This window comes from Lemur catta, chromosome 11, assembly GCF_020740605.2.
Source record: "Lemur catta isolate mLemCat1 chromosome 11, mLemCat1.pri, whole genome shotgun sequence".
NCBI classification, from domain to species: Eukaryota; Metazoa; Chordata; class Mammalia; order Primates; family Lemuridae; genus Lemur; species Lemur catta.
This window is the reverse complement of record NC_059138.1, coordinates 85,695,834-85,711,163: the sequence shown is the minus strand read 5'-3', so window position 1 is coordinate 85,711,163 and position 15,330 is coordinate 85,695,834. Positions and strand designations below refer to the sequence as shown.

The 15,330-nt window shown below is 40.1% G+C and overlaps 1 non-coding gene across 1 annotated transcript; it reads right to left on the bottom strand.

Moving 5' to 3' along the window:
• Window positions 1-12,586: 12,586 nt before the first annotated feature.
• Window positions 12,587-12,648, bottom strand: LOC123647863. Its single transcript, XR_006738394.1, has one exon. It is a non-coding gene; the product is annotated as a U7 small nuclear RNA (small nuclear RNA).
• Window positions 12,649-15,330: the final 2,682 nt, after the last annotated feature.

Genomic DNA, 15,330 nt, shown 5'->3' with positions numbered 1-15,330 from the left:
GAAAGTGAGAGAATGAACAGAATGTTCAGAATATTTCATCTGGTGTGGTTCTAGCTAAGGGTTTGTAGATATGAAGGTATAGTTGGAAAAGTAGATTGAAGCCAGATTTTGCAAGACTATAAATTTTATTCCATAAATAGTGGAGATCCATTGATGGATTGTGAATGGGGAGTGACATGATTAGTTTTACGTTTTATAAAAAAGAAATAATAATAATTAATAAAACCTCTCTGGTGCAAGGATATGGGTAGGGTAGACTAGAAAGCTGAAATTAGGGAAACTAGTTAGGAGGAGTAGATTTAGTCTAAGTGAGAGAGGAAAAAAATCTATCAGGTACTTAGCGCTCACCACATATTCCATGTGTCTCTATATTTTCCAGACTTTCTTGCAGTTAGGTTAGATCAAGTGACTAGTTCTAGCCAAAGATCTGTCACTTCTACTGCCACTTCTAATTTGTGTCACTTTCTGCTTGAGTCAGCAAAGTGCTGATCTGTTCCCTCTTCTCATCTTCTCTTTCCCCAGAGATCACAGAGGCATATGTTGACACAGCAGAGTCACAAAATGGAGGTAGAGTGGATCCTTTGGCACCACGTGGAGGAGAGCCACTCTGGAGATCACCCAGTCTGCATCCAATTTGGGTGCGTCCATAACAACAAGCCTTTGTTATTTTCAGCCACTGGGAGTTCCAAGTTTGACAACGATAGCAGCTAGTGTTAATGATCCTGATGTGTACAAAGGACCTGAACCCAGACATAACAGCAGGATTTGGAAGGACAAAAAAATATTTAAGAGATGAACACTACAGGAGACCAAGACTGGCGTTGATAGTGAGAAATAGGGAGAAGAGAATGATGGCCCTGAGCTTTTAGCCTGAAAGGATGGCAATGCCATTGACCAAGATAGATGAGGAGGAAGGTGGGGAAAGTAGTTGGTGTTGAGTTTGAAGTGCCTGAAGAACATCCAATGGGAGGTTTCCAGCTGGCAGTAGAAAACGTATGTCTGGCACTTAGGAAAGGAATCACTACTGGAAACAGGCCTGGGAATCATCCTCCTTGAGCAAGTAGAGTGAGAAAGGAAGAGGGCCAAAAAGGAAAGGTTTAAGGGTAAGATGTGAAAGAAGCAAAATTATCCAAACAAGGAGAAGAAGAGGGAGGGATGGCAAGAAAATCAGGAGGGTGGAGTGGCAGTGCCAAGGAAGGAGCTGGCCAGAGTGGCATATGCCATAAGCAATACTCTGCACAAGGTAGGTACCAGCCCAAAACCAGCTGGCTGAGAGTAGCATTTGCATCATGATTGATGTGAATCAATTTGTGGGAATATAAAATTAGATATTAAGAGTAAAGAAAAAGTGGCATATATGGTTATGGGAAATTCAGCTATCCAATCTCGTTCTTCAGATCTTTCTGCCCAGACATTGCAAGAAAGAAAAAAAAAATTATTTCTTAGTTAGAGCTATGATCTGTGTGTGAGAAAAACATTTGAAACTGTCATCATAAGCATCATTATTGATGAACATTGAAGCTACACATAATTTCAGAGGCAGTTCCCGCTGTCTAGGAAGTCTTATTCTAGTCCCAGAAATAGATCACACACATGAGGCATGATCAAATTGAAACAAGTGCCTGATGGAGGGCAAGTGCCAAAAGAATGATTTAAGCACTAAATTGTTCCAGGACGCTGGGCTAAAGACTGGGGCAGATGGGGGAAGTCTTCCTAGAGGAAAGGCTACTGGGTTGGAGTTTGAGAAGACAAGGGGAAAATGAAAACAGGAAGAAGTAAAAGGATGCACAGGCACAGAAAAGGAAAAGAACCTGAAAGAGGCAAAGGCTGAGAGGTAGACCTGTATGTGGCATGTTCTGACTAGGTCCTCTGCATTGCTTGTCACCATGAAGTAATATCCAAATGGTGGCTCACATAGACAGTTTCCTCTGCAATTGCTCAGCATGGTGGTTCAGTCTATACATCTATATAATTTCTAGACATGGAAGAGCTGGAGATAAGGACAGATAGATAGGTAGTAAAAGGCCTTCAATGCCAGTAATAAGGGCATTTATGTTGAACTTGAGGAACACTTAGAGGTTTTTGAGCCGAAAAGTAAAGTGGGAAGAATTGTGTTGGAAAGATTCTTTTAGGAGAAATGGATAAGGTGGCTTAGAAGGTCACAATAACAGAAGCAGAGAGAGGAACTAGAATATCATTGCAGGTGTCCAGATCTTAGGTGATGAAGTTCTTAGTTTCTAGTTGTAATACTGGGCATGGGAAGTGAGTAGGTCAGTAAGCTTATAGGCTGTCTATTGCAGTTCAGAGTCAGCCACCATTTGGGTAGAAATAAGATGGATTTTGCTTTAGAAATACTGATTTGGAAAAGGTAGGAAGTCTGGTAGGAGACATCAGTTAGAAGTTGGAAATATGGAACTAAAATATGGGTGTGTTTGCCTGGGGTGTGGGTGGAGTGCAGAGGAGTGAAGGGATACACCAAACAACGATAATTCAGAGAAGACTTAGTCCTGTGGTGCTCCTGTGTTTGAGGGTCAGAGAAGGAAGTGTTGCTGAGAGAGGTGGGTGCCCAAATGGAAAGATATCCAACAGGCAGACTTCAAGGGAGAGAGGGTTGCATGCAGGGGTAAGTGGCCACAGTGCCAAAATACCGAAGAGAATAGCAGTGGGGGAAAGTCTCCTGAATTCTCCATTCTCCTATCCCTACCCCTCCACCCTTGTCCTTAGAGCAGTTTCAGAATGGTGGCTGAGACAGATTACAAAGGGTCAAGGCTGCAGCGTGCTTCTTTCTGGAAATGCCTTCTGGAGATGGAAAGAGGTGACCTTCAAGCCAGCTCCCTACAGAAAACTGCCCGCTCTGCCGTGAAGCAGTTGGATACAAAGTCCTTGGCTGAGAGCTTCCAGGGAGCCAAGCAGATGGCAGCTCTGTCAACTGCAGCTGCAAACAGCTTCATCTTCGGTTTATTTCCAGGAGCCAGAGGAGCTCGGGGATAGTTAACAGCTGTCTACCTGTAGGGACTCAAATGATCTCTGGGCCATCAAACCATCATACACTGAGTAGTGATTTAGCAATTTATCCCAAAGCTTGCTGGTGGCCTGAGAGAGCTATCCAAAGGCTTTCTTGATGCTTCCACGGAGGGGCTTTTGCTGGTTCAAAATAGAGTAAATATACTCTTCAATGAAGACCTTCCACAAATGAAAAGATACTATAAGACATGACTGTTGGTTGCTCTCTCTGAAAATAAATACAATTATCTTATTTGGAGGTTTCTTTTTATAACAACCTCTCAGGGAAGTATTTCTCCTTTTTCTTGAAATCTATAGTCTAATCTATGGTGTTTAGAATAAAGAATGTTAACCACCAGCTAAAGTCACTGCCAAACCCAAGTCCTGCCAGGCTAGTGTGGAATTTCCATAAATATTTGAAGGCAAATAACTGGCTATGGCAAGTACCTGGCTTGTACCTGATTTCACATGAGACAGAATGTAGTGTTAGTTTATTTGGTAACAAACATAGAGGCAACTTCAATCTTGAACCCAGTCTTGAGAGGGCAATTTTCTGTTAGGCACTGGATTGAAAATTACTTCTCTGCATCCCCAGAGGCACTTCCAAAGAAGAAGCAAGTGGCTGGCCCTGAGCAGTTTGCAATCTCTCAGCCACTGGCCTGAAACTGTGCCAAGGCTGGGGGGTGTGGGGAGTGTTAGCTAAAGAATTCAGAAGATCTTCCCCCAGGGGCATTTACTCTTGTACCCTTATAATCAGCAATGGGGGTCAAGGTTTTTGTTAGTATTTATTGAAATAAATATATATTGAGTGCTAGCAGGATGCACACGGTATGCACTTGTCTCCCTTATATATTTCTGTAGATAAACTACTCTAACACTTAGACAAGTGCTTAATACAACAATGGCTGAACACTTCTTATCGTTCCATGGGTCGGCAGGGTTTAGCTGGGTGGTCCTTCTGCTCTCAGTGGTGTCAGCTGGCAGTTATGTTGAATTCAGTTAGGGGATCAGCTGAGGTCAGAAGGTCCGAGATAGTTTCATTCACATGTCTGGCACCTCATCTGGGGTGAATGAAACTGCTGGCAGTGGGATGGGTTTCTCTCTCTCTCTCTCTCTCTCTCTCTCTCTCTCTCTTTCTTTCAATCTCTCTCTCCATCTCTCTCCAACAGGGTTGTTATGTCTCTTGAACTGTGGCTCACAGCTCCATAAGAGCAAAGAGAAATATGTCAAGCCCCCAAATTGGCATGGTGTCTATTGGTCAAAGCACATGAAAAGGCCAGTCCAAATTCAAATGGTGGGGAAGTAGACTCCCCTCTTACTGAGAGGAGAGGCATGAGAGAAATTTTTGGTGGCTGTCTTTGGAGCCAATCTAAAAAACTTTATGTATCACTTAAATAAATGAAAGTTACCCCATTCCCATATACTTTCCAATGGCCTAAAGAGAAGAAATGCTAAATTTTCCCAGGGTACGATGAATGTCCTTGTACATTTTCATCACTGAAGACAAATGAACACTTCCAGACTTGCTCCTGGGTGCACTTGTTGGTGCACTTGGGTTGGTGAGATGTGGGGGTGAGCTCCATAGTGAGGCATGCTGAGAAAATCAGGAAGTAGAAGGGAGCTAGGGCTGAATGAGGACCTGTTGCTTAGGCTGTGGGTGGACTTGAGGAGGATTATTCTGGCTGCAGAAATGGTTCCTGCTGAGGGGAACCTTGAAATCACATGGGTTCACTTTTAATCCTCATAAGTGACTCTAGCCATTTTCAATATTTAGGAGTCCAGTTTGACAGATACGACATAGGAGAGGGGAAATCTCAGGCCAGGGTACAATTCTAAGGGCAGGTGAGGGTAGCAGACGTTGTAAAATCTTCCCCCCAGGTGTAGCTCTTGCTAGTGGTTGAGGTGGAGGTGTCAGGATGTGGTGCTGGTGAGGCAGAGGGCTAGGACCCATAGCTAGGTGTCAGGGCCTCAGTTGTTGCTTAGAGTTTCTGGCATTTTCCCAGAATTGGAGAATATTGGAGTTAAGCCACATCTCAAGTGAGAAAGAAATCATGGAAACACATAGTTCTACAGGAAATACTCAGGGCAACAGCCAGCCCTACAGGTGGTATTCAGGCACCAGAGATTTGCCTTCGCCTACGTTCTGCGTGTCTTTCAGAAATCACGTGTAGGGGTGTGTGTGAAAGTGTGTGTGCTGTGTTAGTGTGGGGGGGCGGTTGGAGGGATGGTGTGGGAAATGGACGTGCAAGTGCTCAAAATTCGTGGTTAGATGTGTGCCTAAGGAAGCAGAATGGTTGGGGCAGAAGAGCCTTTGGGGCCTGCTGCGTCTGGCTCATATCCTGTCACTTCTATTTAAGGAGGAACTTAACACCAAAACTCTCAGATTGTCATCAACAAAATAGGGGAAATCATAACAATGGCTTATTAAGGGGCTATCTTGGGGAGTAAGGCGCTACAGTTTATATAGTACTTAATATTTTATCACATACTGAGTTGCAATGACATTAGTTTTTCTCTTTCCATCCCTCCCTCCATCAGCCCAACCCACTATCTGTGTGGATTTATCTTGAGCTGAATGACTTAGTCCAAGTCCCTTCTCTCCCTGTAAATATTAGTCCAGGAGCTAAAGGAGGACCTCAGTCTACATATGGCTTTGGAGCGCTGCATAGGATGGCTGAAAGATGGTGAAACAAAGTGGGCCAGATTGCTGCTCTACTAAAGAGTGAACTGGAGGCAAGGGGTATGTGTTTTTTTGAGATCAATAATTTACTATTAGAAACTAGGAAGTAAAAATCCCTTTTACTCTTCCCTGTGTCAACATTTAAAGAAGTTTTAACTCATTTTTTGCTAACTAAATAAAAACCATACTGTCACTAAGTGTTAGATCTGAACTTTGCCCCACTTTGATAATTCTTATTCTTTTTACAACAAAGTATTTCACTTTAAAATACAATTTGTGTTTCAGAACACTTGCTTGCTGCTGGAAGACTATGGTGTTTCCGTCAGCCCATCTTCCCTCTCCTGCCTCCCAATTCAATTATTATATTTTGCAAAACTCACTAGTTTCCAAAATCATGAGCTTCTTGCATATTTACCTTGGGAGACTATATCAACTGTCTCTTGGGTGACCCTTATTTTCAGCTGTCATCTCAAAGGATGGGTCCTCAGCTACCTAAACCACAAGGCTGATTTTACTAGATCATTCTGAGAATTGAAAAACCAACCCAACCACCTTAACGGTATGATTGTGTGGACATGGTCTTATGATTGATCTTAAATACGGAAAGAATTGAACTTCTTGTGTATGGTAGCTTCAAACTTTGGCTTGAAACAGAATAGGAATTCCTCAGACTAGTGAAGAGCTCATGCACAAACAAAACAAGCAGATGCCCTTTTCCCCAGATTCGTGTGGGAAAAAGTATAGAGTGCTAGCACAGAGTGTGTTTCATGCCAAAACTTTGTATGTATCTATGCCTTGTACTCAGTAAACTCTAATCACACAGTACATCACTTATGCAACCTCAGCTATTTATGGGGGTTGGGAAGGAAAATATGATTAACTCCAAGCAGACAGTTCTGGCTTTAAACTTCCCAATGATTCCTGCATACTCAATATTTACTCCCCTTGAAGGAGAACTGTTTCTATGGAGAACACACATATGCATAAAAAAGTCTCCATCAGTAACCTTCCACCAAAAAATAAAAGTTATGTTTAAAATAAAAGAAGTCCACAACATCATTATGTAATTGAATTTTATATGAGAAGTATTCTATAATAGAGTGGGAAAGCACGATTATTGTTTTGTTTGTTTCTATGGGTTGTGTCTATTGCGATTTATTATATTCAAAATTAAAACAGACAAAAATTAAAATAATTAATAAACAATTATTGTTAAGTTATAGTGTCAATATACATTTTAGTTCAGCATGAGGTTCTCCATATCATATGCACAGGTAAAATTTTACATGTTGTGTGCACAGCATTTAAGCACAGCAGGACATGCAATAACAAATATCTGGTGGATTCTTACTGCAAGTCAAGGAACAACTGTGTGAGCAGAGGTGGTCTTCACTTCCTATGTTGATCACCCCACATTATGTTCCAGTAGATAACATTACTTAAGAACACTTCTTATTTATTTAAATATCTCAAATTTTCATGGCTTGGGGGTGGGAGGGAAAACAAGACACAGATTTTTAAGGGAGTAAATTTGGGGTACTGGAAGTCCAGATTCCCCTCCCTAAAGAAGCCTTTGTCCTCCTTTTCAACTCTCTCAGAAGCAGCTCATTCGTTCTTAACATCAGGGTCGTTTCGGCTGTTCTGCAAGTTACTCTCAATAATACTAGTGGCCACAACAGACCACTTCCTACATTTCAGTGGCTTGGCCCAGTGGAGGGTTATTTCTTGCTTACCCGAAGTCCAATGTGGGTGGGTCATGGGGGCTTGCCTCTGTCTTGTAGTGACAATGTCCAGATCACCACCAAGGTCATCACAAAAGGAGACAGATTCTGCCTGGCACTGAAAGGCAACACTCCTTACCTCTCCTCACAGTGCACCCACCACAACTGGTCCCACAGGCCTAACTTAACTACAAGGAAGGCTGGGAAGGACAGGACTGCACACGTACTATTTGTGAGCACTATGTCCATGCAACGCAATGCTTAGTATCTCTCGGCTCTAATTTTCTGGTGTTGTGTGAGTGCCAGAGTAAATACCCAGAAGTACCCAGTCACTGGCTGAGGTTAGCTAGGGTGGTGGCCAAAGGAAAAGTAAGGAGGTGGATAGAGGGATTATGTAGCAGAAACTTAAAGCAAAATAAATAGAGAATAACTTGTCCATATAAGCCAAAGATAAAGGGGATGAGAAGATGTCTAGGAGCTTTGGTTTAAGGACATGATTTTCCTATTGAATAAGGTAAAACACACTTCAGTTTTGCTTCATTGCTTTTGCAGCCCAACCTTGTCTGTCTGATGCTGTAAAGTTTAAGACTTTCCATGCTGCCCCCTCACCCGGACTCTGCATCCAGGTAGGCAATCGCTCTATGGGCTTGTTGGCTCTGACTTCAGATTGTTACCTGAAACTGACATGATTAGAACAGAACTCAGTAACTTATTCTGCAAAATGTCTCTCTCCTACCTGTCTGTCTAGGTAGTTGGAGACACTGAATCCTACTCATCCAGTCTTAAAACTTAGGCCGCTCTTTAATTCCTCCATTTTCCTTTTTAGCAAGTCATTCTCGGAGTCATGTTTCTTTCTTGGTTTATTTGGTTGTTTTTAAATGGATCATGTCCTGAATTTGTTCCATTTTTCTACTCTTTCTTTCATCACCCTGGACCAAGCCCTCATCATCTTAGTTACAGATGACTCCAGAAACCTTCCAAAGTTCAGTTCCAATCTTTCCTGCTCACCATTGCCAGAATAACCTTCATTCAGCAACTGCATTCATAAGGTTACACCAGTGTTCAAAAATCTTCAGTACTCCCTGTTTTCTTCCACGTTCAATCTACATGCTAACCCAGTGACTGTTTCTGCTCTACCCTACAGAGCAAACCTCACTCCTTACTGTTTCCTAGTGGGCACACTGCATACCACTTAAGTAGCTCTCCTTAATGTATTCATCTTTGTAGACCTCACAGCAGTTAGCAGTATGCTTGGCATGGAGTGAGGCCATAATAAATATATTTTGAGTAAACAAAGAGTAAATTTCCAATAATTTGCTTCAAGAGAAAACAGGCCTGGGATTATTAAATGCTGGGGGGACTGCTATCCTGAAATATAGAATCCTTCAACATCCTTTTGTGTTTAAATGATGCTGAATGAAAATCAATATGATTTAAGGACCTATTAAAATTTGTTTAACTTAATATTTTGAAGTAGTTACTCTTCCATGTGAATTTTTAATTGTCCCTATAGCAGTCTATGTGAAATTATTGGCAATTTTAAATGTTCATATCCATTCTATCACTCGTTTCATATTTTAAATATTTAGTACCACTGATTATTTTTTCACATGAATGTTCCCTTTCCTCTTCCAAATAAAGCAGTGCAGCACATTTTTTCCCTATAAACTTTGGGATACATCAGGGAAGAATTTCCATTTCTAACTTTCCTGTCTCCCCATGGAACCTCCTTCCTCCACCTTATCCCAGTCATTAATTCATGGACTCATTTCATTTCCACTCATTATCTTTCTTTTATCTTAACAAGAACACAATTTACCCACCAGCTCTGCTCTCTCCTTTTTCTGATATAGACATCACCATCTTTTACTCCCTCGGGTAACATAACTCAGAGGAAGTTCAGAAAGCCCAGGACTGCACAATCTATGTGAGATACATATTTGATAAACACGAAAGTGTATAAGTCAGTGGTTAGAAAAATCACAAGAATTCACTTTGGATATTCAACAAATCCCTATCAGCAAGCCAAATGTAAAAAGTGCTCTTACTAAAAGACAATTATTGTTTCCTGAGCTAATGAGAACTAGTTTGTTGACTGGAGGGACAAGGAGAAGGTGGAGGGTCCTTTGCAATCCTATCACATAAACAGCAAATACAATGACTCCAAAGGTGACTTTTCCACACTGTGAGAGCCAGAGCCCTGGGTCTGGAGGCAGCCCGTCTGTGGGAAAATCTCAGCTCCACTTCGGCACAGCTGTGTGGCCTTGGGCAAGTTACTTATTTGTGTCTCACTTTCTGCATATAAAAAATGGGGATAATAACAGTTGCTGCTTAAGACACTTGGTTGTCTTAAGATTTGAATGTAGCCATCCACAAAAATTACTCAGCACAGTGTCTAACACGTGTATCACGATGGTCCTCAATATCATATTATTTATTAGTTTTATATTATTAAAGCATTGAAAACGTAAATGGTAACTTTAGTCAATATTATGACATTTAAAATTCAGGGAGTGCCCACAGTAAATTAGATCTCTTAAAAAGCATAATATTGGACAATAACCCAGCCTCTGAATTGATGGACTCAAATTTAGAATAGTCAATAAATGAACATGGTTAAGAGCTAGGAATGTATAGGAGTGAAAAGTGTTATTACCATGGAGCAGTATGTTCCAAAACACTAGTCTTGATGGATGTTCTTCATAAAAAAAAAAAATACTCTGTGATAAAGTAAATGTGGGGAAAGCTACAGATTTTTCTGCCCCTCTTACTAAGTATTTCACAATACTTTTTAGCATGTTATCAGCTCTGGTAAGTCTCCACATGGAAGACATATTTCCAAGGGTTTTAACACAGGGTTTCTCCAACCGTGTCATCATAGAAACTTTTGAGGGCAGGGATATTCATTTTGTTCACAGATATATCCCCAACACTATCCTGCAGTAGGTGCTCCATAAGCATTATCGGGTGTATTCAAGAGGGCTATTTTGAGAGAGTGCTTAGAAAATGGAAGTATATGTGTGCTGACTTTGTTTTTCTCTAGAAACTAAAGCTCTATAAATGAATTAAATTTCTCCCCCCAAGCTCCATGCTTGTAAGATGTCTGAAGGAACATATTTATGGTCAATAATGAATGTTCTCTGACACAGTGTAGGCTTGGGGGCCCTTTGATTTTCAAGGGCTTACTCTGGCTTTTGAAGATAGCACGCAAGTCCTGAAAGACCAATGGCTATAAGAAAAATCCCAAGGGCATTTTGCTGGCCAGAGACGAGTATAATCTGCAGTTCTGAGGACTCAAAGTGTTAGAGCAATGGCAGCCAAGTAACCAATTCATTTGTTTTCTTGCAATGGTGACTGGATTAGCAGCTTCCAGAAAACCCTATGCCAGATGGTACCATAAGGGAGAAGATCCCTCCAAAGATGACAAATAAGTGCCACCATCCAAGGCTTCGGGGCTGCAGCAGTGGACTTTTGTTTATGCACAATCACAATTGTAACTGCAACAGCAAAATCCTTGCTTGTAATATTACCTTGGCTGCTACACGATGTAAAATGTGAAAAGGAAACAAGTCATTTTCCTGATACATGAGCTCACCGCTTATCTGAAATCAGTTACACACTGCAAAAAATCCTCTTTTACCCCCTGCCTAGTGACTCCCATTAGTACACGATGTAATTTCACAGCTAGCGCTTGGGGAACTTTCTGGAAGCATTTTAGGCTGAAATAGTGAAGTAGAGGGTGGCATGGGTCTGGTTAATTTCAGAATATTGAAGTGTTGGAATTACAATGTGATGACAGGATTCATCAGAAGGATTTATTTCTTTGGGCCTGTGGCCTAATGAATTGGAAAATATTTTCCTATGTCTTCTCCTTCAGCTCTAAATTAAAGTGACACGTTTTATTAAAAAATGTCATTTTTACATATTAATGTGTGAATTATGGTATGGCACATATGACAATAATGTCATCTGGGTGAAACATTCTAGTGATCTCTTGCATTGATTTTCATTTCACTTAGAAGTGAGAACATAGGATGAAAAAGTATCTATGGAAAGCTTTATTATGTGTGTATGTTATCCAAATACACTGTGTAAATGTGTAGGGATTTTATGTGACGGCTCATATATACATCTGCCTAGGCCGTATGCTTGGGGATGTAATTGCATGAACTCATACTGCTCTGTAGGGCAAAGAGAGAAGAGGAGTAAAATAAAAATCTGTTCCATTTTCAGTTCAGGGTCATAGCAATAAAATCATACAAAATAGCACAGTTAATGGAAATTTCTGGGCAACTGACTGAGGAGATCTGAATTAACTCTAATTTTGTGTAAGTCTAACCAAATGATGGTGCTGAAAAGCTCTTCCATGTTCCAGTCTCAGATACACTTGGGAATCCTGCTTCAGGTCACTATCTGCACACCATGTCAGAATGACATTGCTGCAGTGCCTACACAAATTTGCAATTAAAAGATCTTGTCAAGAGCATGAGTCACTCTCAGTGGATAAACAAAGCTAGAAACACTGAGGCAAATATAAACTGGAAGTTACCTGATGGTGCTAAACGGATCCTCTTAGAATTAAAAACACAAAGATTGAAAAGTGGAAACTAAGTCATTAAGAAAAGACAGCTCCTGATGGAGACAAATACTGAATTGCATCTGTACCTGCGTGTACAACTATGTTTTTGAGTGAACTCTACATCCATATCTATATCCCTATTTATCAGTGATCATTTTACTAGATTTTACTATTTCTGACATTAACAAATAATTTGCAAATTTGACAGATATTAAGATTATGACTGTTATAAAAGGAAGATATTTAAATTAAATGATCTTTAATAAACTTTTTATTACACAGATTTTACTAGTAACAATGATATCAATTTTATTAACAAAATTGAGGGTGGAGCATGAATCGGATTAGTGCCTTTATAAAAGAGACCCCTTAATGAATGGAACTAATCTCATTCACCTCCCAAAGGCCTCACCTCCTAATACCATCACCTTGGGGGTTAGGATTTCAACACATGAAGTTTGGGGGAATACAAACCATAGCAGTATACACCATTGATCCCTAATTCTATTACTGTATCTATAACTCCCCTCTATCCCTGGATCCTGTTTGTTGCACATATCTGCTGAACATGGGTGTTCTCTTTTTTGTTTTTTTTTAACACCGGGGGGTCTTCCAGTGAGGACCCGAAAACCTGCGAGACAAATTCTAAGAGAGCTGTAACACTAACATGAGTGTTTATCATCTGAAGCTCAACAAGTCCAATAAAAGTCTCCCCACTTTGATTTTCTGGGCTTTCCCCAAATCTCCTGTTTTTATAGTATTTTTGCAGTTAAAGGCATTCATATCTTCACAGGTGCAAAAATTATAATCCCTCCACCACTTCCCACATCCAATAGCTCATTAAGACCTCTAAGTCTACCTTTCTTGAAACTATGAAATACATTCCTTCCTCTCCATCCGCCCTCCCACTATACCTTAGTTCAACAATACTTTTTTGTATCTACAATATTGCAACAGCTTCTACTTACTATTAAGTTAGTTTGCACTGCCTTCAAATATTATCTTTCCAAAAGACAAATCTAATCTTGTCACTTCCCTACCTAAAATCCTTGGGTGGAAATCCATTGCAAATAATTTGCAGTCTATCCACCACCTTCCTGTCCAGGGCTCCCGCTTCCCTCTCACTCACAAGCACCCTGTACCCCATCCACTCTGACATGCTTGGCTCTTCATACTTTGGGGCCTTGCACATGCAGATTTCTCTGCTTGGAATGAGTGCCTTTTCCCTTGTTCTCTGACTGGTGAAGTTCTCCTTCATCCAATTTAAATTCTGGCCCCTCAGTGTAGCCTTCCTGGGCTCTTGCACATAAAGTTAATCATTCCTTCTGGGTTCCTAACATTGTATTTTCATTCCCAACTAATGGTGCTTACCTTGAGTCAGTGAGTGTATTCCTTAGAGGTGAGGGGATGTCACTAATGCCTAACCCATTGCCTGGCACTCAGTAGGTGTCTGATAAATATCTGTGGAGTGAAGAAATCAGCTAATGGGTAACCTCTTAACTCTTCTTGGTCCTTGAGATGATAAAGGAGGTGAAAGGGAATTTGGTGTTCAGCAAATACAACAATTTTTCAGATTAGGGAACAATCATAGCCAAGTTACTGTCCAGATTCTATTTTGTATTCTGAGAAATAAATCAATTCTTCCAAGACTTTGAGTCACCATTTTGTGAATTATTTACAAAATACATCATTACTCAGGTCTTGAGTTGAAAGCCCCATGACATGATTTTAAATTCACAGCATATAATTTCCAAGAACTAGTCTAAATTCAATGAACAAATTGTATTTAATATACCAAATTTTGAGTCTGTTGGGATCCCAAAACCCTTTAAAATTCATAATGTGTTTGGGCTCTGTTTTATTGTTGAAATGCGTGTACTTAATAGCAAGGTAAAAGCTGTACAAATTTAATCTTTAAAAAAATTACAAAATGCTAAGACAAATGTTATAGAACTACTTGCTTCACTTCTTTAAATATATTTTCACTTGCTATGAGAGATAATTTCTGAGTGTCATGAAGATCTAAAAGCTGATATAATAATGAAATGGAATTGATTATATTAATAAAACTCTAACATTTATCATTAATAGTTTACTAGTGATCTAAAAACATGTTAGTGTGCATTGTTTTATTCTGAATATATTATAAGAAACACAACTGGTTGGTGGGCTCTAAATGAAATATCCCTGCCTTTGCCTAGAAGGCTGTTAATATCGAACAGAACAGAGCAGATCAATAGTTCAGAAATAAAGGATTTGGTCTTCCCCACAGGTGACTATTTGTGATTTGAATGACATTTTCACATGGTTTTTGTATTACAGCAAGACAGAAATTTCTTGCGACCGACCATCTTAACTTCAGTGCTATTCATCTAGTATTAATAATATCATTAACCGTTTAATGGAGAGCAGCATGACTGTCCCAGGTGTCCTGTCCATTAGATAGAGAAGAAAACTTTGAGATGAGCAACTCTGAGCTCTGTCAGATAGAAAGGATATTTGGACGCTGGAAATAATTTCATTAATTCTTTCTCATTAAATCACAGTAGTTTTAGTTAGTAGTACTTCCTCATGTCGTTCCAATTTCACCTTCTCTCTCTCTCTCTCTCTCTCTCTCTCTCTCTCTCTCAGAAGTTATAATGTTGTTTACTTTCTTTAAAAGAAAGATTCTGTTCATTTTCATCAAATCGTGATTTTCAATAAAAAAAAGAAACTCTACTTCTCTACTTTGGCTACTTTTCATGTTTTTATTCTTTCTCAGCCTTGTCTTTAATGTTTCACTGCTTTGAAGTCTTTGCCTCAACTCTGCACCTGCTGGAGTATCTCAGGGGCTTCCATTCTGAAGTATCTACCATGGATGTCTCTCCAATTAGTTCTCCACCCATTCTTAATAAACATGATTTCTCAAGATTTTGCTACTAGCACCTGAGAACATTTTTCCATCCTCTTTCCTCATCCCTGCTGTCTTTCACACAATGAACTAATACCCACTCTTCTGTCTTCTTTGCCCTGAAGACTCCAGTGAAATTGTTGCCCTTCAACTTTAATAACACGAGTCATCAAGGGCCTACCTGGAACAACTTACTCTGCTCAGAATATACCATGTGCACTCTCCAAGCAGCCTCTGTTTTCATGTATAGACACACTGTTCCTCCTTACCTATTCCTCCATTCCCCAGTTGAAAAAATTCATGTTTATTGAGTGTTCTTACCATAAGGACAGGCTTTGATGAATAAATTCACATGCTGGTTTAAAACAAATCATGGTTTTGCGGTTACTTCTTTTTTTTTTTTTTTTTTTGAGACAGAGTCTCATTTTGTTGCTCGGGCTAGAGTGAGTGCCATGGT